This window comes from Aedes aegypti, chromosome 3, assembly GCF_002204515.2.
Source record: "Aedes aegypti strain LVP_AGWG chromosome 3, AaegL5.0 Primary Assembly, whole genome shotgun sequence".
NCBI classification, from domain to species: domain Eukaryota; kingdom Metazoa; phylum Arthropoda; class Insecta; order Diptera; family Culicidae; genus Aedes; species Aedes aegypti.
In genome coordinates, this window is record NC_035109.1 from 44,492,583 (window position 1) to 44,517,923 (window position 25,341).

The following is a 25,341-nucleotide window of genomic DNA, read 5'->3' on the forward strand; positions in this document are numbered from 1 at the left end:
CTGGGTTGCTTGCTTGCGGTCTCCCGAAAACAGACAATATTCACCAATTAGAGAGCATCTTTCCACTTCGTAAAATCACGCTGCAGGGCACATTTGCACTGCCGTCCGTCCTTTGGTCTGTCTGTCGTTTGGCCGGTCCACAATGGTCGGGAAAAAAATAAAGTTTGGCCAAAACTAGTTGTATCGGCTCGATCGAAGAAATATCTAATCTTAATGTTGAATCGAAGCCAAACCTCAAAATTTTAGGAGCACCGAATATCCATTGATAGCGTAGTATAGACCTGGTATAGACTGATTGTGTATGTCAATGGTTGCTACTCCGTGATTGATCGTAGCTGGTAAGAAATGCTCTTCGATCAAAATCAATGAGGTATGGGACTTTCCATTTATTCTTGAAGTGCATATTTTAGCAGATCTCATATTATTGATCAATAACGGCGCCGACCAAGTCTTTAAAATCAATTGGAATGGGGAAGGAATGTTAGTGTGTAATAATTGTTGCTTCTAGTTATCTACTGGTATTTTTCCGAACTGCTGGAAAGAATCGTACGTCTTTCCAGTTTTTAAGAAAGGGTGCAAGCGATTGGTTTCAAATTATCGTGGCATAGATGCATTCAGCGCCACCTCGAAACTTTTTGAGTTAATCGTATTGCGCGAGCTGGTTCACAGTTACGCGCATTATATTTCGCCACAACAGCATGGATTTATGGCCAAACGATCGACTACAACTAATTTGGCGATTATACGATCAAGAAGGCCGAAGATGCCCTTTTCCTACAACAAGAACTGGAAGTTTTTGCTGAGTGGTGCCGCATTAATCGTATGGTACTCAATGTAACTAAATGCTCAGTAATCTCGTTCGGCCGCAAACATGCACTCCATCATTTTGGCTATAATTTGAATGGTGTACAGCTACAGCGTGAAACAACAATCAAGGATTTGGGTATCCTGATTGATTCCAAATTAACATTTAAGGATCATGTCGCATATGTCGTTAGTAAAGCTTCTTCGCAACTGGGATTCTTGTTCCGATTTGCAAAAAAATTTAAAGACATATAGGGAGTGTGTACCAGTTATGGCCATAGTGGTTCCCTATTTGACCATATGCAAAATTTGGATAACTTTTACATTTTTAATCTTTTTGAATGTTTTAACATCAAGATTTATCCTTAATTTTACTGCTAAAACACAAAAGATTTTTCAAAATGTAAAAGCATACAAGATATCACGTATGGCGAAATAGGGGACCACTATGGCCATAACTGGTACACCTACCCTACTGCCTCAAAGCTCTTTACTGCTCCATTGTGCGACCCATTCTGGAGTATTCCTCTGCTGTCTGGAACAGCAACGAAAATTCAACGGATCGAGGCTATCCAGCGCAAATTCATCCGCTTTGCGTTGCGTCATCTCAGATGGAACAATCCGCTCAACTTACCCAGCTACAGGAGCCGTTGCAAGCTGATAAATTTGGATTTACTGGAAGATAGACGCAACGTTGCAAAGTGCTGCTTTATTGGAGACCTCCTGCAAGGCAACATTGATTGTCCAACGCTGCTTAGTCTGGTGAATATCAACATGCCCAGCCGCAACCTACGCTCGCACTCGTTTTTGACCATTTCTCCAGCCAGGACGAACTACGGATTGCATGAACCTATGCGTAGCATGTGCCGTGTTTTCAATCAATGTTATCGTGTCTTTGACTTCAATATGTCCCGCGTAGCAAATAAGTGTAACTTCCGTAGAATTTTGTGTTAATTTTTTTTCTCCTGTTCGTAATTTTATTATTTTACTTTTAATGTCGTGCTAAACTAGTCACTAGGGTAAATATTTTACCTGTTGGCATAAATAAATAAATAAATAAATAGAAGTTCGAGAATACCGCTGCATCTCCTCTGGGAGTCAGGTATCAGGTATCAGAAGGCCGGCTCCAAAGGCACGTTCCCCACCAGTTGGGAGATTTGTGCCATCGCCATATTTGAGCCTATTTCATCATCAACCCGATGGGAGAGGAAAGGGAAGGGAAAGATGGGAGGAAATAGGAGTGGGGTCCCTTGAAGAGGGAAGATCGCATAAGCGAAATGAGAGCATGTAGCTCCATACCACAATGGGTTCGAACAGCGCCCTAAAAAGGGCACTGCAAAACGCATGAGCGTAAAGAGAGCCTATAGCTCATTACCACAGCGGGTTAAGAATAACAGGATGTCCTGAAGATTCAGGCTTCTGAATTCAGTTTCACTTAATAAATGTTTACCAAGTAATTGGAATCGCATTTGCGCAAAAACTGGACAGTTACATATCAGGTGATACGAAGTTCCATAATCGGAGTCACAGCTATCACACACAAATGAGTCAGCACGCTGAATATTTGCCATGTGATAGTAGACTGGCCCAGCTCAGTATGGGAGAAAAATAAAGTTGTATGATTCCACGGGGCACCCCCCAGGATTATTTCTTGGGGTAAGAGGAAGCCTTTCTGAAAAATTCAGCTCATTTGGTCGTTCCATGAGCTGGCGCATTTGAATTGAAGTTAATATGGGATTTTCAGCTCAAACATATGAGCAACAGCATATCATCTACTGTTTGTTTCAGAAAAATTGATGATCGCGTTCAATTGGACCCAGAATGTCAAAAACACTATTTTATGTAATAGCGAAGAATATTGTAGAAGATTGTACCATGATCAAAATTAATAAAGTTGGTGTTTTAACCATCTGAAGTATATCATGCAATACTGCTTGTATTTCTTCAACATAGCTTAAAGGTAGCCACTAAGCGCATCATAGCCACCTATGATGCTGGGCGAGCTGAGGCACATGTCGCATGCATATAAGTGACTGTAAGGAAGTGCTGACGTAAGCTTAACTTTCAACAACTTAAAGAGTAATGAAAATGAGATTCAATCCAGATACAACCTTCTGCAATTATGTTTATTAGGGTATCAACTAGTGTATTTGTCATTCTAGGCTTATTTGAACGCGAACAATTAGTATACGGAACGAAACAGTGACATAGGATCAATTTTCAATATATTTGAGACGAATATCCCATACAAACTTCGAATCGAATGCGCCAGCTGGTGGAGCAACCAATTGAGTTGAAATTTTGAGAGAGCGTTTTTCTTACCCTAAGGCTCATATCTAGGGGGTGCCCCGTTGAGTTTTATAACTTTTTTTTTAAGGGCCAGTCTATTGTGATAGTTGAGTCAGCAGTGGCCTGTCAACGCTCTGACCAAGAGACTGCAATTCTGCTTTGACAGATTTGTTAAATACTTCGCCACCTTTGAAGATGGCTCAGTAATGTACAATTTTGTTTGACGACACGACTCCAAACTATTCCAATATTGCTTGTGCTGAGTTGCCGCCCAAGAGTTTATCTGAAGCTTCACCCAGCACTTTGAAATTGGAATAGCCGGCTCAGGGCCAATGAAGTCATGGAATGCTCCATCGCCAGCTAGCTTACCAGCCAATTCATTTCCAGCGATGGAAGAATGGCCAGGTACCCATACAAGGTTTACAGAGTTGACTGAATTCAGTTCCTCAATTTGAGTTCGACATGCGATAACAAGCTTCGACCTTGAGTTGGCCGAAGCGAGAGCTTTTATAGCAGCCTGACTATCTGAACAGAAGTATATGACTTTACCCATTACGCGCTGTTGAAGTGCTGATTGCACTCCACACATAAGAGCAAATATTTCCGCCTGAAAAACGGTGCAGTTTCTACCAAGTGAGTAAAACTGATTCAGCCTTAGCTCACGAGAATATACTCCTGCACCAGCTCTACCTTCAAGAAGGGAGCCATCAGTATAACATACTATATTGTTTGATATACTTCTTTCCAAATAGCCAGACGTCCACTCTTCCCGTGAAGGGAATTGTGTGATAAATGTCCTGTAAGGAAAGTGACAAGCAATTGTGAGATCACTTGGAGCAAGGACAATTTTGTCCCAATTCACCAAAAGTGGAAACAACGAAGTGTGTGTAGATCTACGATTCACTGGATTTTTCTCCAGTAGATCCAGTACCCATAAACGGTAAGAGCAAGAAAGTGCTTCTTGTTTAAGATATATGTGTAGTGGCGCAACGTCGAGAAGGGCCTCGAGCGCTGCTGTGGGAGTTGTAGAGAACGCACCAGACATCGCCATCAAGCACATCCTTTGGAGATGGCCCAATTTTGATTGGATTGTTCTCACTTCGCCCTTTTGCCACCACACAAGACATCCATATGCCAATATTGGTCGAACAAATGTTGTGTAAATCCATTTGATATATTTGGGTTTGAGGCCCCAAGTTTTACCAAAGGTTCGCCGGCATTGACCGAAGGCCATACAAGCTTTTTTGACTCTGAAATCAATGTGAGCTGTCCATAAAAGTTTGGAATCTAGAATGACTCCGACATACTTTACTTGATCAGTCACATTAATCTCAGTGCCAAAAAAACGTAAAGGTCGAATTCCATCGCGGTTTCGTCTTTCCGTAAAAAGAACAATAGATGTTTTATTCGGGTTAACCGAAAGGCCATATTGGCGACACCAACTCTCGACTACCTGAAGAGCACTTTGCATCAGGTCGAATAGGGTGCTTATGCACATACCAACTATCAGAGCTAGATAGTCGTCGGCAAATCCATAAGTTGAAAAACCGCAATTATTGAGTTGCCTCAATAGCGTATCTGCTACGAGATTCCACAAAAGTGGTGACAAGACTCCCCCTTGGGGGCATCCGCAAACACTCAATTTTCGAATCGCTGCTTGACGCAATGTCGAGAAGAGATGTCGGTTTTTGAGCATTTGATGAATCCAATTGGTAATCATTGTAGGTAGCCCATGGTTTCGTGCGGCTTCCAATATGGCATCGAAAGACACGTTATCAAAGGCACCCTCAATATCCAAGAAAACACCCAAGCACGATTGCTTCTGAGCGAATGCTTTCTCGATATCGTATACAACTTTGTGTAAAAGAGTCACCGTGGACTTTCCAGATTGGTAAGCATGTTGATTCACATGAAGAGGCATGTTTGCCAAATAAACATCACGGATGTGATGATCGATAATGCGTTCCAGTCATTTCAGAAGAAAAGCGGTCAGACTGATTGATCTAAAACTCTTCGCTTCCTCATACGACGCACGTCCTCCTTTTGGGATAAACTTTACAGTAATATCACGCCAGGATTTGGGAATGAACCCGGTAGCAAAACTGCTTACAAGTAGCTTTTTCAAAACATGTTTGATAGACTCAAATCCCTTTTGGAGCAGAACAGGATAAATCCCATCCGCTCCTGGAGATTTGAAAGGAGCAAAACTATTAAGTGCCCATTGAATCGATTCAGTAGTTACGATACTGCGAGCCGAGGCCAGAGACTCGTAACTACATGAAAAGACATTTGGTTCATCCGTAGATGCTATGTCCACACATCCGGGGAAGTGTGTATTGAAAAAACATTCTAAAACTTCTTCATCGGAAGAAGTAAAGTCACCATTAGGTAAGCGAATTTCGTTCACTTGGAAATCCTTAGATTTTGCAAGAATTTTGTTCAACCGACTGACTTCACTCAAACTGGAAACATGTGTACAAAGGTTTTTCCATCCGGATCGTTCAGCAGAACGAAGAGCCTTCTTGTAAGCCTTGCGAGCTGACTTGAACGACTCTGATCCAGCTGAACGGCGTCTGTTCCAACTCCTTCTACATTGTTTCCTGAGTCTAGTCAGATCGGAATTCCACCATGGGGTCCCTCTTGTAGTCTTTACAGACCGCAGAGGACATGCTTCTTCAAAAGCTTCCATAATGTAGGATGTTGTAGTATCAACGGCATCATCCAGATCACTTGGATTTTCAATGGACGGAGAATATCCATGAAATTTGGTCGCAACCAATTCAATGTAGAGTTCCCAGTTTGTTGACCGGGGATTCCTAAAACGCAAAGTCTGCGCAGTTACATTTGAATGTTCAAAGAAGATGTAGCGATGATCAGATAATGATTCCTCATCTGATACATGCCAATTCGTCAACTCGTGACTGATTCTATTCGAGCAGAGCGTTATTTCTAACACTTCTTCTCTATTAGAAACCATGAAGGTTGGGCGATTGCCTATGTTAAGTAATCCAAGGTCTGTACTACTTAAGTATTCCATCAGACTGGAGCCTCTCAAATTGATATCCGAGCTGCCCCAGATGATGTGATGAGCATTGGCATCACTGCCCACAATCAGCGGAAGGCCTTTTGTTACGCAGTGTACGACAACTCGTTTGAAGTCATCCGTTGGGGATGGCTCATCATGTGGTAAATATACCGAACAATAGACGTATTTCCTGTTGAGGTCACCAACAGAAACATCGATTGTGACAGCACATACATCTCTGGTAGTTAACTCAGAAATGAGTGTAGCAACGATTGCTTTATTAACGAGCACGCATGCGCGGGGCATGGAGCGCGAGTTTGCTAAAAGTAGCAAAAACTGGGTCCACAAAGTTACCTAGATAGAAGTTCCCTCTACGAAAGTAGGGTTCTTGAACTAGCGCCACTTGGGCTGCACCATTTTGCAGGAGTCTGCAAAGATTGATCATTGCTGTTCTTTTATGCCAGTGGTCCTCAGCCTAACCGACTACACGGGCCATCTCACCGTTTTCAAAATGTGTCCCGGGCCGCAAGATTTGTAAGGATTAATTTTAACAGCTTTTAATGTGATTGCAAAAAAAATCACTATTTCGATGAAAATGGATAAGCATTTCTGGGAACCTCGTGATGAAAACAGCAAAGGAAATAAATGTCAGAGAAACAAGGTCAATTTTTTTTTATAAATTATGTTAGGTAATATAAAAGAATTCATGAAAATTCATTTTGAGATTTGTGTACTAAATTTTTACTTAAAGTTGTGACATTTAAAAAAAAAAATCACACTAAAAACTTGGATGATTTCCTCAGCATTGGATTGACTAGAATTTTAAATCAAAGTCTCTTTAAAATCATAATCATATATTCTTTGAAGAGCACTCACAACATTTTAGCGAAAAATCTGAAAACTATTCAAAATCAATGAAGCAGTCATTCAAGTCATCGTGCAAAAGTTTGGGTTCATCTGAACTTTCTTACAACACGAAAACTCTGTGAAAGCTCAAACCAACCATTTACGCGCCATTATTTGAGTTTGAAAAAGCTATACAAAAAATTAGTATACAACATAAGTATACTCAGTCAGCTCATCAAAGTTGACCATTTTTTATGGAAGATCGAAACAGCTGGAAATATTCAAAAAGCAATTAATCTTGAAATACTTCGAATAACATAGTTATGTGAACACCTCTAAAAGACTAAGATAATTGTGCTTATTCTGCGTGGCGTGTGAGTCGAGACGAGTCACTCTCACCTCGAGTGACGTGAGACGACTAATTTAAATCAAATGGGAGCGGGTCGACAATTGTCACCTCATTCGACTCGTCTCACCTCACACGCCGCGCAGAATAAGCACAAATGGCACAATGTTGTAAACTGAAGTATGTTCAGAAGAGTGGGGATTTGAAGTTTGTTTGCAGGCTGCTATTTACCAGAACTTCTTTAAAAATTCAGAAAAATTTCAGGTTCTTAGAAACTTTGAATCTTTGAATGATTGTGAGCTGATAATTAATTGAAAAAAAAAGTCAATTCCATGTCACTCCTTATGTCATAGAGATGGATGAACGCAGATACTATCAAATGTGTGATTTCGAAGATTGACTTTTCAAGAACAAAGTTTCAAGGGCAAAGGATTATGAACCTTAACATCAAAAAATATAACATGTGGGCCGCATCACATTAATATTTAAAATCCATTCGCGGGCCGCACAAATCCTTCTCGAGGGCCGCATGCGGCCCGCGGGCCGCAGTTTGGTGACCACTGTTTTATGCTGAAGATTGATCTGAGCTAACCTAACCGTAGCCACTACCCAAACTAGGCAGGATTAAGCTTTTTGCAATCTCAGCACGAAAAAGACCAGCAACGAAAAAACCAGATCGGTATCTATTTAAAGTCGCCAAAGGCGAAAGAGCACAGAATACACTGTGTAAAACGCATAATGCGAATCCATATAGGTGATAATTTAAATTAAATGTCAACATATTCATAATCCCACCCTTATTAAGCCTCAAGATAGAGACTGAAGAAGGGCAGCCGATTATCTCGGAGAAACACAAGGTCACCTGCACCATTGCTCCGGGTAGCACAGGAAGGACTCAATACTGTGGAGGGCGCCCTGGTACCCCACAGGCTCCGTTTGCGGTTAGGTTTTATTCAGACCCCCCTAACCATTCATTCTTAGGCACGGTACGCATCACACCATAAATTAGGGGTCACCTGTGAGGTGGACTTTTACCACCGGAACAGGCAGTCCGTAGTGTTAATTCTTAGCCAGTTGAAACAACCGCTACCGACACTACGCGGCTATCTAGGCTGCTCGGGAAAAGGAGGTTAATATTGATGATTAACTCCTGACGTGCCCAAGCAGCCATCAAAATGGCGTGCTAAACTAGTCACTGGGGTAAATATTTTACCTGTTGGCATAAATAAATAAATAAATAAATAGAAGTCCGAGAATACCGCTGCATCTCCTCTGGGAGTCACCTTTGGTTGGTAATGCGATCCATGGATAAGGAGGACAAAAATCTGACTTAAAACTTGTTTTGCATTTTTACCTCGCAGTGAAATGATATTGGTAGAAAATTAAAAGAAAATACTTAATGTCGGCGTAAGTCGAATTATTTAAAAATGCTTATTTTAGTAATGATGGAAAAAGGTATGTATATTAAGATTATATTGAACCGGAATAAAGATTTATGCCGACACTTTAGTGATGAACTATCTAAATATCGTTTGAAAATCACATAAAAATAACGTTGTCGCGATAAAACTGTGTTATTATAAACATGGAACGAACTCACCAGTTAGTAATCCATCCTCGACTGAACACGAATATCTTTTCGCACTCGCACAACACGAATTGTACATGATTGATCCTGATTTCTTCGCTTTCCTCACAGAACAGAATCAAAAGACTATCAATCACTACGACAGCGAGTTAAAAAAAACGATCCCGGTAGCTTGGGCCTTCGCAATACACTGCCTCTGGAGATACGGTACACTTGAGCATAAAAAATAAGCATTTTAAGTAAATTCAAATCATGGCTTGTTATCATGTGGATCACAAGATTGAACTCGTTTGAAATGCTCAATTTTTCATACTCACTAGTGGCAAAATTTAGAATTGTTTGCTTTACGGATGTTTTTGATATTCTGAACAATATTCTTTGAGAACAACCAGAACCTCTAGATATAGTAATGTGAATTTACCCGTTTTGAGATGGTGTTAAACTGGCACGGTAAATGGCTGGGCATGGCGTACCATTGGTACCTCGCGTATCTGCAGGAATAAAATAGACCCCCTGGGCGGTCCTTAGCCTCTTGCCCAGCAACTCCTATCTCTACCTCCTCGTGGTACTGGCCGGGGTACGAGTAACCTTGGGGAAGATCGGGTAACCTACCCCGGTAGGAACTTTGGTCGTATGCTGACAGGGAAGGGGGGTTTGCTTTTGATTTTGCTTCTGCAAACCTGGAGCGTATGTACTCCATGTTAGGAGCGGCTCACAACAGCGTCTGTTTTCCATATCAGGAGCGGCTAATCAACGTCCGGCTTGTTCGGGCACGTCAGGAGTTAATCATCAATGTTAACTTCCTTTTCCCGATCAGCCTAGATAGCCGTGTAGTGTCGGTAGCGGTTGTTTCAATTGGCTAAGAATTAACACTACGGACTGCCTGTTCCGGTGGTAAAAGTCCACTTCACAGGTGACCCCTAATTCATGCGGCTTTAAGCTTACCGTGCTTAAGAATGAATGGTTAGGGGGGTCTTAATAAAACCTTAGCCCAAACGGAGCCTGTGGAGTACCAGGGCGCCCTCTACAGTATTATGCCCTTCGTGTGCTACCCGGAGCAATTATGCAGGTGACCTTGTGTTTCTCCGAGATAATCGGCTGCCCTTCTTCAGTCTCAAGCCTGAAGCTAAATAAGAGTGGAATTATTAATACGTTGTAATTTAGTTGAAATTTTCACCTTTATGGTTTCGCATTATGCGTTTTACACAGTGTATTCTGTGCTTTTCGCCTTTGGTGACTTTTAAGAGATACCGATTTGGTTTTTTCGCTGCTGGTCTTTTTCGTGCTGAGATTGTGAAAAGCTTAATCCTGCCTAGTTTGGGTAGTGGCTACGGTTAGGATAGCTTAGTTAGACCTATCTTTAGCATAACATATCAGTAACGATCAATCTTTGTAGACTCATGCAAATGGTACAGCTGAAATGGCGCTAGTTCGAAAACATTACTTTTGTGAACTTGGGGACCCAGTTTTTGCTGCTTTCAGTAACATGAATTGGCAAACACGCGTGCCATGCCTCGTGCATGCGTGCTCGTAAATAGCGCTGCCGTTGCTACACTCATTTCTGAGTTAACAACCAGAGATGTATGTGCTGTCACAATGGATATTTCGGTTGGTGACCTCAATAGGAAATACGTCTTTTGTTTTGTGGTGTATTTACCACATGATAAACCATCGCCAATGGATGATTTCAAACGAGTTGTCGTTCACTGCCTATGAGAAGGCCTTCTGCTGATTGTGGGCAGTGATGCTGATACTCATCACATCATCTGGAGCAGCTTAAGTATCAATTTGAGAAGCTCCAATCAGATGAAATACTTAAGTAGTTCAAATCTTGAATAACTTATTATAGGAAATCGCCTAACCTTCATCGTATCTGCTAGAGAAGAAGTGTTAGACATAATGCTCTGCTCGAACAGAATCAGTCACGAGTTGATGAATTGGCATGTATCAGATGATATATCATTATCTGATCATCGATACATCTCTATATGAACATATGAATGTAAATTCAAAGACTTTGAATTTGTTATACTCCAAAAAAACTGGGAATTGGTTGTGACCAAATTCCACGGATTCTCTCCGTCCATTGGAAATCCTAGTCATTTGGATGTTTCCACTTCTGGTGAATTGGGACACAATTTTCCTTGCTTCGAGTGATCTTACAATTGCTTGTCACTTTGCTTATATGAAATGTTCCTCACAACTCCCTTCGCGGGACGAGTGAACGTCTGGCTATTTATAAAGGAATATGTCAGATAGTCAGGCTGCTTTTGGTAGTGTCATTCTCAAAACACACCAAGCCGTTCCCATAGGGGACGTTAGCCACAAGGAAGGACGTTTCAAGTAATACTATTTCATATGGTATGCCCTCTTCAACATCTAATCCGATTTCGCTCGCCGTTCACTTACGGTACCTATCCATCTAGTTTTCATTGCTTTCTTCTCCATGCTCCCTCTTACTTCGAGCAAACTAGACCGATATGCCGATAAACAAATTCAAAATATAATTATCACGGTCGATATCTTTGTATGTAAAACAACCGGATATCGCAAATGCGTACGCGCAGCATCTTGAGGCAGCGTTGCCGGATGAGGGCGAGCTCGATAGGGCCCCTTTTGAGGACTGCTGGAGGACAGTCAAAGCAGGCATCAACGACGCTGCCAAAAGCAAGCTCGGAGCCGAACGGAGCTCAAGAAACGATTGGTTTGTGGAGAAGTGTCAGGAGGTTTTAGAGGAGAAGAATGCAGCGCGATCTGCAATGCTGCAGCATGGTACGCGACAAAACATAGAACGATACAGACTGAAGCGGAAACAGCAAACCCGCCTATTCCGGGACAAAAAGCGCCGCCTGCAAGAAGTGTAATGCCAATATATGGAGTTGCTGTACCATTCTCAAGAAACTTGAAAGTTCTATCAGAAGCTCAACACATCCCGCAAAGGCTTCGTGCCGGGATAAGAATGGGAGCATCCTGACGGACGGACGCGAGGTGATCGAAAGGTGGAAGCAGCACTACGATGAACACCTGAATGGCGCAGAGAACAAGGGTACAGAAGGTCAGGACAGCGTAGGCGATGGCTACGTCAGCACAGCGGACAATGGAAACCAACCAGCTCCCACGATGGGGGAAGTTAAGGGTGCCATTCAACAGCTCAATAACAACAAGGCCGCTGGCAAGGACGGTATCGGAGCCGAACTCATCAAGATGGGCCCGGACAGGTTGGCCGCTTGTCTGCATCGACTGATAGTCAGAATCTGGGAAACGAAACTGCTACCGGAGGAGTAGAAGCAAGGCGCTATATGCCCTATCTACAAAATGGGTGACAAACTGGAGTGTGAAAATTATCGTGCAATCACTATATCAAACACCGCCTACAAAGTGCTATCCCAGATTCTCTTCCGTCGTCTATCACCTATAGGAAACGAATTCGTGGGAAGTTATCAAGCAAGTTTCATCGACGGCCGCTCAACAACGGACCAGATCTTTTCCGTGCGGCAAACTCTCCAGAAATGCCGTGAGTACCAGGTCCCTACGCACCATCTGTTCATCGATTTCAAGGCGGCATACGACAGTATTGACCGTGTAGAGCTATGGAAGATCATGGACGAAAACAGCTTTCCCCGGAAGCTCACAAGATTGATTAGAGCAACGATGGACGGTGTGCAAAACTGCGTGAAGATTTCGGGTGAACACTCCAGTTCGTTCTAGTCTCGGCGGGGACTAAGACAGGGCAACGTACTTTCGTGCCTGTTGTTCAATATTGCGCTTGAAGGTGTCATGCGGAGAGCCAGACAACAGTCGAGGAACGATTTTCACGAGATCCGGACACTTTGTTGCTTCGCAGACGACATGGATATTGTTGGGAGAAAATTTGAAACGGTGGCAGCTTTGTTCACCCGCCTTAAACGCGAAGCAACAAGAGTCGGGCTAATGGTGAATGCGTCGAAAACAAAGTACATGCTGGTTGGCGGAACTTAGCGCGACAGGGCCCGCCTAGCAAGCAGTGTTACGATAGACGGGGACACCTTCGAGGTGGCGGACGGGTTCGTCTACCTCGGATCCTTGTTGACGGCTGACAACAACGTTAGTCGGGAAATACGAAGGTGCATCATCAGCGGAAGTCGTGCCTACTATGGGCTCCAGAAGAAACTGCGGTCAAGAAAGACTCACCCCCGCACCAAATGCACGATGTACAAAACGCTCATAACACCGGTAGTTCTCTATGGGCATGAATCGTGGACTATGCTCGAGGAGGACTTGCAAGCTCTTGGGGTTTTCGAACGCCGAGTGCTAAGGACGATCTTCGACGGCGTGCAGGAGAACGGTGTGTGGCGGCGAAGGATGAACCACGAGCTCGCTCAACTCTACGCCGAACCCAGTATCGTGAAGGAAGCATACGCTGGGCAGGGCATGTTGCAAGAATGCCGGACAACAACCCTGTAAAGATGGTGTTCGCTATGGATCTGGTCGGAACAAGAAGACGTGAGGTGCAGCGAGCTAGGTGGATTGACCATTTGCACCAGGACCTGGAAAGCGTGGGTCGCAGTCGAGGATGGAGAGAAGCGACCATGAACCGAGTGAATTTGGCGAAATATTGTTGGCAAGGTTCTATCAAGATATTGTCCATTTGATAGAATTCCAGACTGGGAGCGCAACAGGTCATCTACTCGTTTCACTCGCGACTCACACACAAATAGAACTCATCAAAACGGTGTTATGTTAAACTAACATGCAACATTTTTCGGTTTATTTATATTAATAGAAAATTCTATTTCTATAAACAAATTCTCACGAATATCTTTTTATTCAAATATGAAACATGTCGGTGTAAACATAGAAGTTGAAAAAATGTTAAGGATCCGTTCAAGTTTCAAAGAAAGTTTTTGAGCATTCAATTGGGTAGAATTTATCTACGAATTGATAAATTTCGATCATCGTGCACATTCTTTCTTGTCAATCGGTATCTTTGTTATTGTTTTTGTTTTGGCGAAATGGACGAGCAGAACGAGTATGTTTATATTTTAGAATTTTGTGACCTTCTATTTGTATGTTTATCGATTTTATTACATTCATTTAGCTCATACGAATCGGAGGAGTATCTTGAGGCAAGTATCGAGGATGAAGGGAATGTCGAGATCGGCGTTCAAGACGGTGACCCTCTGTTTTCATCCCTGAGGCAAAGCTGCAACGAAACCAGCGCAAGTGGAAACATTGAGGTCGCAGAAATTCCTCCAATATTCCGGAGTTATCCGGATCGGATGATGAAGGAACACAGTCGATGTATTTGTTTAACGGAATCTTCACACAGCGTTTGTATAAGAGCCAACTGCGACCAAAAGAAATGAAGCAAGCCTGTGTTCATGGCAATTCATTGGAAGGAGTGCTGCAGAGTATTTGGAATCACGCGAAGAAGTTGGTCCGACGCCAGGTCATATTTCAAGATGATGTCCCGCATTGGTCGGACAAGAAAGATCCAGGATTTGAAGACATTGGTGATTTCGTTTCGCTGCAAGACACGAACAGAAAGGATATTTTTAACAACTGGAATAACACCTCGGGTGCTGACATCATGGAGGAATAAATCTTTTTTTTTTGTTTTTGTTTTTTACAAGGGGGAAATCTGCAAACAGATCCCCTGAGAAGATAACTCAGGGAATGCGGGGATGACGCACCAACGACGACCCACTAAAACCAGCCTATGCACTGTGCATGAGCAATTCATTTAGAATTGCTCAAGTGGTGAACAGTGCATCGACATGACCCTTGGACTCAGACCCTCATCTCCCCGGAACCACCTTACGGTATTTCTTCGGGAAGGGACCAGTGCATATAGCACAACACGTGTAGCAGAAGTAGCCTAGGCAAACTGCTTCTCCTAGCCGACTTAAACAATGTTACAAGGGACCAGCCTCGGCAGGGCTAATCCTCTGCAGCCAACTCTTGGTCGGCGCGCCATAGACGCTGCAATTCTAACATAATGTGAGTGACAGCCGTAGTTACTGCATTCCAGCACTCGGCATCCGCACACATTCTCTCTATAATATTGTCGGGGGACGTGTCCCCTCCGCATGTAGTGAGCATGCGACCTCTCACAACAATGAAACGGGGGCAATCGAACACGACATGCTCCGCTGTTTCTTCCACACCAGCACAATTGGGGCACGCAGGAGATTCTGAGTGCCCGAACCTATGCAGGTACTGTCTATAGCAACCATGTCCTGACATAAACTGCGTCAGGTGGAAGTTCACTTCCCCATGGCTTCTACCATACCAATCTGACATAGCCGTGTAGTTCCGGCGTATAGAATAGAACTACGGACGACCTGTTCCGGTGGTAAGAGTCCACCAAACGGGGTAACCCCAATTCAAGGTGTGATGCGAAAAACCGTGCTGAGGAATGAATGGTCGAAGGGGTGAAAAAGATGTTCGGCCGTTAACGGAGCCTGTGGGGCACCTGGGCACCCCTCACAGTATTTTGTCCCTTACCGCGTTAATGCAGGGTCTGGCGTGGTGGACCTCTTTTACCGTGCTACTCGTGGGATCCAATCATGAATACAAACTTAAACCAAAATCAAAATAATAGTAGTAGTGCAGGTAGTAGCAGTAGTAGGGAAGCGAACCCCTTCGCAAGAAGTGGGTTAGCTAGGTCTCCGTTGAGGAGAGCGGAAGCAGGAGGAGGCAGCAGTGCACGTAGTGCCAGTGCTGGAAACCATATTTCATCCCCGGCTAACGCATCGGGTGAGGTTATGGATGGAGCGTGGTTGATGAGGGCCATCAATAAAAGTAGAGATGGGCTCTCTGCGATGGAAGTGGCTGCACAGCAGCTCGACTCCATAATTGACTTTGCGTCCTCGAAGTCTAACATCAGCAAGGACCTCAAGCAGGCCCTGTTCAGACTTCGTAAGTCGATGTTCGCGGCCAAGCAGAACCATGCTGAACCCATGGCGACTGTGGCTGCGGCAGAACCCGTGAAATTGAAGGTGCCGAAGTCTACCCAGACGGAGCCCTTCGTCTTCGCGGGTAGCCCCAGAAGTGCGGAAGCGAATGCTTACAACAAGCAATCGCAGAAGCGCGCGAGGCAGCCGTCAGGGGAGGAGCTACCCGGCGGCGCTCGCAAGGCCAGGCGGATATTAACCCCGAAAACCAGCAGAAGTGCCGGAAAATCGGACCCCAGCCAGGCGTCCCGGAAAGCCGAGAAGGGTGGGCCCGAAAAGGCTGGCCCCTCACGGAGTGATGGGAACAGGGGGTTGCGACCTTTGAGAGGTCCTCAATCACCACAGGTTAGGGCGGATCAGGGGGGGGACGCTAGGCTGCAAGAACCCTCCCAAGTGCTTGATTTGTTCCGGCAAGTCCGTGAACAACAATCATCCAACGGGAGGCTCAAGGTGCCCGACCTTCAAACGAGCCATTAACGAAAAGTCACAGTGCAGGTAACGTAGCTGAACCTGAACCACTGTGACGCAGCTCAGCAACTGCTGTACCAGGCAGTTGCTGAGTGGGGGACGGACATCGCCATCATATCGGACCCATACCGAGTACCCGCCGGCAACGGCAACTGGGTCGTGGATGGATCCGGAAAAATGGCGGCGATATGGACGACGGGTAAATACCCCGTCCAGGAGTTGGTGTCTACTACCTACGAGGGCTTCGTGATCGCCAAGGTAAACGGGGTCCTCTTTTGTAGCTGCTATGCGCCTCCGAGTTGGTCGACCGAGCGGTTCACGCAGATGCTGGACTGCATGACGACCGTGTTGACAGGGCGAAGGCCAGTAGTAATAGCGGGTGACTTCAATGCCTGGGCCGTGGAATGGGGAAGCCGCATCACGAACCAGCGAGGTCAAATTCTGCTAGAGGCACTGGCCGTGCTAGATGTCGATCTGGCTAATGTTGGTACCAAAAGTACCTTCAGCCGAAACGGAGCGGAGTCGATTATCGACGTTACTTTTTGTAGTCCTGGCCTAACGAGTAGTTCGAACTGGAGGGTAGACAATGCCTACACTCACAGCGACCACCTGGCGGTTCGCTACAGTATCGACTACAACAACAGCAGGCAGCGCGTAGAGGAAGCGGCTAGGTCACGGCCAAGCCCTCGTAGGTGGAAGACATCGTACTTCAATGACGAAGTACTTAGGGAGGCGCTCCGTCGTGAGCGTAACCTACTCGGCCTAAGCGGGGACGAACTGGTAGCGGTGCTTTCGCGTGCGTGCGATGCGACCATGCCTAGGAAAGTCCACCCTAGAAATGGGAGACCACCGACGTACTGGTGGACTCAAGCAATTGCGAACCTGCGCCGTGCCTGCCTACGGGCCAGGAGGCGGATGCAGTGAGCACGTACCGAGCAGGAGCGTGAAGAACGACGGGCGGTGTTCACCGCTGCCAAAGTCGCGCTGAAGTCCGAGATAAGGGCAAGCAAAAAGGCCTGCTTTGAGAGACTCTGTCAGAGTGCCAACGTGAACCCGTGGGGTGATGCCTACAGGATCGTTAGGGCGAAGACAAGAGGTGCAATTGCTCCTACGGAGCAATCTCCACAGATGCTGGAGGGGATCATCGAGGGGCTCTTTCCGCGCCACAACCCTAGCCCATGGCCTCCTTTTGTAGGACAGCCGGGGATTGGGGCTGGCGATGAGGATAGAGTAACCGATGAGGAACTTGTAGGGATTGCAAAATCCCTAAGCATGGGGAAGGCACCAGGTCCGGACGGAGTTCCAAACCTGGCCCTCAAAGTCGCAATCTTGGAGGCTCCCGGTATGTTCAGATCTGCTATGCAGATATGCCTGGACGAGGGAGTATTTCCAGATGCGTGGAAGAGGCAGAGCCTGGTACTATTGCCAAAGGCGGGGAAACCACCTGGTGACCCGTCGGCGTATAGACTAATATGCTTGATTGACACGGCGGGGAAGGTGCTCGAGAAGATCATCCTCAACAGACTGTTGAGGTACACTGAGAGTGTAAATGGTCTCTCAAGCAACCAGTTCGGCTTCCGGAAAGGGAAGTCCACCGTAGACGCTATTCTGACGGTTAAGAAAACCGCTGAGATAGCACTCCAGCGTAAGAGGAGGGGGATTCGCTACTGCGCAGTAGTGACTCTGGATGTAAGGAACGCATTTAATAGTGCCAGTTGGGCGGCTATTGCCGATGCGCTCCTGCGTCTGGGGATACCCGAGTACCTGTACAAGATTCTCGGAAGTTACTTCCAGAATCGGGTATTAGTCTATGACACAGAGGTGGGTCAGAAGTGCTTTCACATAACCTCAGGAGTCCCGCAAGGTTCCATCCTGGGCCCGGTGTTATGGAATGTCATGTATGACGAGGTGTTGAGATTAAAATTCCCGGCGGGTGTGGTCATCGTTGGCTTTGCCGACGATATTACGCTGGAGGTCTACGGTGAATCGATCGAAGAAGTGGAATTGACTGCAGCCCACTCGATCGCAATTGTGGAGGAGTGGATGAGCTCCAGGAAACTGGAATTGGCTCACCACAAAACTGAGGCGGTTGTTGTCAACAACCGAAAGTCGGTGCAGCAAGCGGTGATCAGTGTAGGCGACTGCACGATCACTTCGAAGCGCTCCGTCAAACACTTGGGGGTGATGATCGACGATAAGCTTACCTTCGGTAGCCACGTCGATTATGCCTGCAAGAGAGCCTCCACAGCTATTGTGGCACTGTCCCGGATGATGTCCAATAGCTCTGCGGTGTACGCCAGCAAGCGAAAGCTTCTGGCCAGTGTCGCCTCGTCCATACTGAGGTATGGTGGCCCGGCTTGGGGCACGGCCTTAAGTACCAAGAGCTACCGTAGCAAGCTAGAGAGTACTTATAGGCTAATGTGCCTGAGGGTTGCGAGCGCGTACCGTACCGTGTCACACGATGCACTCTGCGTCATCACCGGTATGGTGCCTATTGGTATCCTTATCATGGAAGACATAGAGTGCTTCGAAATGCGCGGCACAAGAGGCATACGCAGGACTGCCAGACTGGCCTCCATGGTCAAATGGCAGCGTGCGTGGGACAGTTCCACCAAGGGAGTGTGGACTCACAGGTTGATTCCGAGGTTAGATATCTGGGTCAATAGGCGCCATGGGGAACTAACATTCCACCTGACACAGGTCCTTTCGGGTCATGGTTGCTTTAGACAGTATCTACACCGTTTCGGTCATGCGGGTTCTCCCGAATGTCCAGTTTGTGCAGGTTTAGAGGAAACGGCGGAACACGTTTTGTTCGTGTGCCCGCGTTTCCGCACAATGCGTGACCGCATGTTAGCCACATGCGGTCGGGACACGACTCCGGACAATTTGGTCCAGAGGATGTGTGAAGACGAGTTTGGCTGGAATGCCGTTTCATCGGCTATCACCCACATCGTCTCGGAACTCCAAAGGAGGTGGCGTGTGGACTCGAGGAGTGACTAGTGCAGACGCTAAACAACAGGTGGTCCAAGGGTTCGCAGTCGGCTACGTAGGTCATACCGGTGCCCTACGGTCGAAATCGACCCTTACAGCGATTAAGTGGCCGCGGGGAGAACATCCTGGTAGCGCTGCTGTCGTGGCGCCGGCCTACTGGGTGGATACGAGCCTCTGGTTGTTCGGGGCAGGTGGAGGCCCCTTCGTCAGCAATCCCAGCTGGTGCTAGCTGATAGGGCCTGAGCCTTCAGTAGGTCAAATTGCGAAGCCCGCAGTATCAGTTCTTGATACCTGCGGTGCAGCTGGGCGCGGGCGTAGTGGTCGACCCTGCCCGCTTTCAGCGGACAACGGGAGGTGAGGACCACCTGGGAAGCTGGCAAAGCGCCAGCATGCTACCTTGGTGGACCCCCCTAAGCGTGTCATCGATGTTCGTTGCTGCATGGCTACGCAGCTAACCTGGAGGATGCGATGTGCAATAGCCCCTCTCCGAAGCAATGCCTTCTTGGTGGTCCCGGAGAGACGAAGGGTTTGGCGGCAATGGAAATGGTTTAGTGGGTCGGGGGTGTAGTCCTGTTTACTGCTTGCATGTAGTAAATGGTCCCTAACCCCACACGGCGTCTGTTGAGCAGATTATCCCCCCATTGCTTAGAAGAAAAAAAAAAAAAAAAAAAAAAAAAAAAAAAAAAAAAAAAAAAAAAAAAAAATACCAATCTGACACATTTGGTATTAGTCGATGGGTCCATCTACCCTTAGTGGAGTTATCCCATTCCTGCTGCCAGCTTCTGAGCGTTTCCTCTTTACACGTGTCGCGGACTCCTCTGGTACCCCTTTGGTTGAAGCATTGAACATCTTCCTTGATGATGAGCCCGATGGGCGTCATCCCGGCTATGATGCACACGGCCTCTTTAGATACCGTCCGGTATGCACTTGCTACTCTTAAGCACATTATCCTGTACGTGCTTTCCAACCGCTTTAGGTTTCTGTTCGTTCTAAGCGCTTTTGACCAGATTGGTCCTCCATACCTTAGTATGGATAGCGCCACGCTTGCCAGCAGCTTGCGTTTGCTGGCAATTACAGCAGAGCTGTTAGACATCATCCTCGAAAGCGCCGCTATAGCCGTAGATGCCCTTTTACAGGCATATTCAACGTGGCTAGCGAAGCTCAGCTTGTCATCGATCATTACCCCAAGATGCCTAAGGGATCGCTTGGACTCTATGGTGCAATCACCTACCGAGATAAGCGCCCGTTGCTCGGACTTGCGGTTGTTGACCACCACCACCTCAGTCTTGTGACGGGCCAGTCCTAGTTTCCTAGACTTCATCCATTCCTCAACCAGGGAAATAGAGTGCGCTGCTGTCAACTCTACTTCCTCCATCGATTCACCATAGACCACTAGGGTGATATCGTCGGCGAAGCCAACAATCTTAACACCCGTCGGAAGGGGCAGCCTCAGTACGTCATCGTACATCGCATTCCATAACAGCGGGCCCAGGATTGAACCTTGAGGTACTCCCGCGGTAATTCGAACACTTTTCTGCCCCTCCTCTGTGTCATACAGTAGAATCCTACCATCAAAATAGCTTTCTAGAAGCTTACACAACTGCACTGGTACCTTGAGGTGGTGAAGCGCGTGTGCTATTGCTTCCCAGCTTCCGCTGTTGAACGCATTCTTCACATCCAGAGTGACAACCGCGCAGTAACGGATGCCGCTCCTTTTATGCTCGATTGCCACCTCAGCTGTTTGAACGACCGACTGGATGGCGTCCAGAGTAGATTTACCTTTTCTGAATCCAAACTGGTTGTTGGACAGGCCGTCCGCACTCTCCGTATACGGTACTAGTCTGTTGAGAATCAACCTCTCCAATAACTTGCCCGTCGTATCTAGTAGACAGATAGGTCTATACGCCGACGGGTCACCTGGTGGTTTCCCCGCCTTTGGTAGTAGCACCAATTTCTGTCGCTTCCATACATCCGGGAAGATTCCTTGATCAATGCAGCGTTGCATCGTGGTTCTGAACATGTCCGGATCCGTGTTCACTGCCGCTTTTAAGGCAACATTCGGGATACCATCGGGTCCCGGTGCCTTGTTTGACGCGAATGATTTCACGACTTCTGCCAGCTCTTCGTTCGTCACTCTCGCCACTTCTTCTCCTTCATCTGCCGCATACGGCGCTGGGGGCCATGGGCTTATGGGATGGTGCGGGAAGAGTACATCGATTATCGATCGCAGCAACTCGGGCGATTTCTCTTGGGGCGCTATGGCTCCTTTGGTCTTAGCCAGTGGTCACCAAACTGCGGCCCGCGGGCCGCATGCGGCCCTCGAGAAGGATTTGTGCGGCCCGCGAATGGATTTTAAATATTAATGTGATGCGGCCCACATGTTATATTTTTTGATGTTAAGGTTCATAATCCTTTGTCCTTGAAACTTTGTTCTTGAAAAGTCAATCTTCGAAATCACACATTTGATAGTATCTGCGTTCATCCATCTCTATGACATAAGGAGTGACATGGAATTGACTTTTTTTTTCAATTAATTATCAGCTCACAATCATTCAAAGATTCAAAGTTTCTAAGAACCTGAAATTTTTCTGAATTTTTAAAGAAGTTCTGGTAAATAGCAGCCTGCAAACAAACTTCAAATCCCCACTCTTCTGAACATACTTCAGTTTACAACATTGTGCCATTTGTGCTTATTCTGCGCGGCGTGTGAGGTGAGACGAGTCGAATGAGGTGACAATTGTCGACCCGCTCCCATTTGATTTAAATTAGTCGTCTCACGTCACTCGATGTGATAGTGACTCGTCTCGACTCACACGCCACGCAGAATAAGCACAATTATCTTAGTCTTTTAGAGGTGTTCACATAACTATGTTATTCGAAGTATTTCAAGATTAATTGCTTTTTGAATATTTCCAGCTGTTTCGATCTTCCATAAAAAATGGTCAACTTTGATGAGCTGACTGAGTATACTTATGTTGTATACTAATTTTTTGTATAGCTTTTTCAAACTCAAATAATGGCGCGTAAATGGTTGGTTTGAGCTTTCACAGAGTTTTCGTGTTGTAAGAAAGTTCAGATGAAATCATCCAAGTTTTTAGTGTGATTTTTTTTTTTAAATGTCACAACTTTAAGTAAAAATTTAGTACACAAATCTCAAAATGAATTTTCATGAATTCGTTTATATTACCTAACATAATTTATAAAAAAAAATTGGCCTTGTTTCTCTGACATTTATTTCCTTTGCTGTTTTCATCACGAGGTTCCCAGAAATGTTTATCCATTTTCATCGAAATAGTGATTTTTTTTGCAATCACATTAAAAGCTGTTAAAATTAATCCTTACAAATCTTGCGGCCCGCGACACATTTTGAAAACGGTGAGATGGCCCGTGTAGTCGGTTAGGCTGAGGACCACTGGTCTTAGCCATTACCACTCTGTAGGCGTCACCCCATGGACTAGAATTGGCACTCTCGCATAGACTTTCAAAGCATGCCCGTTTTCGACTCTTGATTTCCTTTTTGAGAGCCAACTTTGCCTCTCTGAATGCTGCACCGCGTTCCTCTCTTTGTGCTTCTGTGTGTGCGCGTTGCATTCTTCGTCTAGTCCGAAGGCAGATTGCTCGAAGATTTGCAATTGATTCGCACCACCAATACACTGGCGGCCTGTTCTCTCTAGGAGGGGCTTTTCTCGGCATGGAAGCATCACACGCTCGTGATATCATAGCAACTAGCTCTTCACCGTTTAGGTCCAGAGTGTTTCGTTCGCGCCTCAGGGCTTCAGTGAATACTTCGCCGTCGAAGCGCGCCGTTTTCCATCCTCGGGCTTGGGTCGAGTTACATCGCGCTGCCTTCTGCCCGCCTGGTATTATACTATAGCGAATCGATTGATGATCGCTATGAGTATAACCGTCATCAACGCGCCAGTTCATGGTACCTAAAAGGTTAGGACTACAAAACGTCACGTCGATGATCGATTCTGCACCATTTCTGCGGAAGGTACTCACTGTACCCACATTTGCCAGCTCTACATTTAATGCGGCCAGGGATTCCAACAATAGCTGGCCTCTTTGATTGGTGCAGCGGCTACCCCACTCCACTGCCCATGCATTAAAGTCGCCAGCTATCACTACTGGCTGCCGATTAGCTAGTTCGGCCATCATCCTGTCAACCATGTGGGAAAATTCCTCAATCGACCACCTTGGCGGCGCGTAACAACTGCAATAGAACACGCCGTTGATTTTTGCTATCGCAAAACCGTCATTTGAGCTAGAGACTTGTAACCGTTCGGTTCCAATGCGTACTTGCTGGCTCCACCACAAGCGATTAACCATTATTTCCTCCCTTAATGAGTCCCTGGAAATCATAAAAAAACCTTGGAGCTTACCCACTCACTGGATGACAGTAACACGAGTGAGTGAGTGTTCCGCTTTCACGTCATACCATTCCAATTAGGATGCGTATAATTCGAGCAGTTTGAGGCTAGGCAAAACAAACCACAGCCCTGTTGATTTAATAACTGCCCAGAGATGGTGTTGGTATGCAACAGGATGGGCAAACATGTATTGGAAAATGCTTCATTTTATGTAAAACGGCATTTCATATAAAAGGAGGCTGGAATGTGGCGATCTTTCTCTTTATTATCAGTGATCTTTGAACGGAGTAGAAGTAGCGCGCGTGTGTAAAAAGTGAATATTGAGGTTAGATTTGTATAAAACCTAATTGTTGGTGAACGTTTTTAATATCTAATGTTGTCTCTTTTCTAATAATAGGATCAGTTAAACGTTAAAAATTGTGTTTAATTAGCTTGTTAGTAATAGTACGGAAAGTAATTCGTTAAAATGTGTTAGTATGGTTAGTAGTGATTATCTAAAACTACATCCTAAATGTTAAAATGTGTTGATCTTATAGCTAAAGTTATCAATACGATGAACATACAACAGTACAATGAACGAACACGACGTTTAACCAAACGTTAAACAAGAAAAAGGTATGCTACTATCAGTGATACGAGAAGTGCTAGTTAGAGGTTAGGTTCAGTGACGTCATAGGGTACTAATCTGTGATGACCAGGTCCTCTCCTGGGACCTTTTTCTTTTATGTCATTTCCTGAGTTTCCTGCAGTGTAGTGTCGTAGATGTGCCATCCGGAAGGCCGTGCGAGTCGTCCTTGCTCCAGAATCGGTCTGTGTGACCATCGCTTCGTTTTGGAGGTAGATGCCGCGCCGCCATTGCTTTTGGCCACGAGGTTGCGCAATGTAAAGCATCACCCTTCCGACGTCGGCCATCTTCCGACCCTCGCCAGAAAAGCTCAATCCAGCAAACATACCATTCGACCAGCAGTCCCAAGGTCGAGGTCCGTTACGTTCATCGAACAACATCCACAAGTTCAGGCCAGCAACCACCGGTGAAGATCTATACCACAAAAAGCATGCAAGTACCCATATTGTGACGTCACTATCAATAATGTTAATAAATTGTAAAATTGAATAGCCTCAGGTGTAGCGCATTCTTAGAAAGAGCAGCCTGGAGTTAAGATCTGTTCACCTATTTATCCTTGAATCGTCTTCCGGGTTCGCAAAGGAACCGTCAAGCCTCGCCTTTCGTGGATTACTGCAATAGAGACCCCCCCCTTTTACTTCCATAGTTCTGTTTGCCTTTCCACCGTCTTTTCAAACTTCTTTGGACAGTTTTCCAAACACTGCTCCTGCTCAAATATACCATGAGAACGGCATGTGTATCGGGGTGATTGAAATGTCCTAGACGACCCTGTAGATTTTCCCATCCCATGAGCTTCCGAGTTACAATTTGGCGCCCAACAAAAACACATTTATAACCCCATTTGCTTCCTTTCTTTCCGGAAGGGGAGGTAAAAAAACAGTGCCCTGTTTGCAAGTTTCTTCGTTCTCCAAACGAAGCTGCAGTAACTAATAGAACTTAGTCAAAACTATCGTGCATTTATAACGATGAATTGGATTCTAGAATGTACAGATTTCATACCGGAATCGAGATCAAACCCTAGGAATTTTATTAAATGCGTGCGGAAATGTTAGTT

At 45.7% G+C, this 25,341-nt stretch overlaps 1 long non-coding RNA gene across 1 annotated transcript; it reads left to right on the forward strand.

Annotated features, from left to right (window-relative positions):
• Positions 1-24,237: 24,237 nt before the first annotated feature.
• Positions 24,238-24,776, forward strand: LOC110679375. The gene is made up of 2 exons (XR_002502437.1): positions 24,238-24,277; positions 24,361-24,776. It is a non-coding gene; the product is annotated as an uncharacterized LOC110679375 (long non-coding RNA).
• Positions 24,777-25,341: the final 565 nt, after the last annotated feature.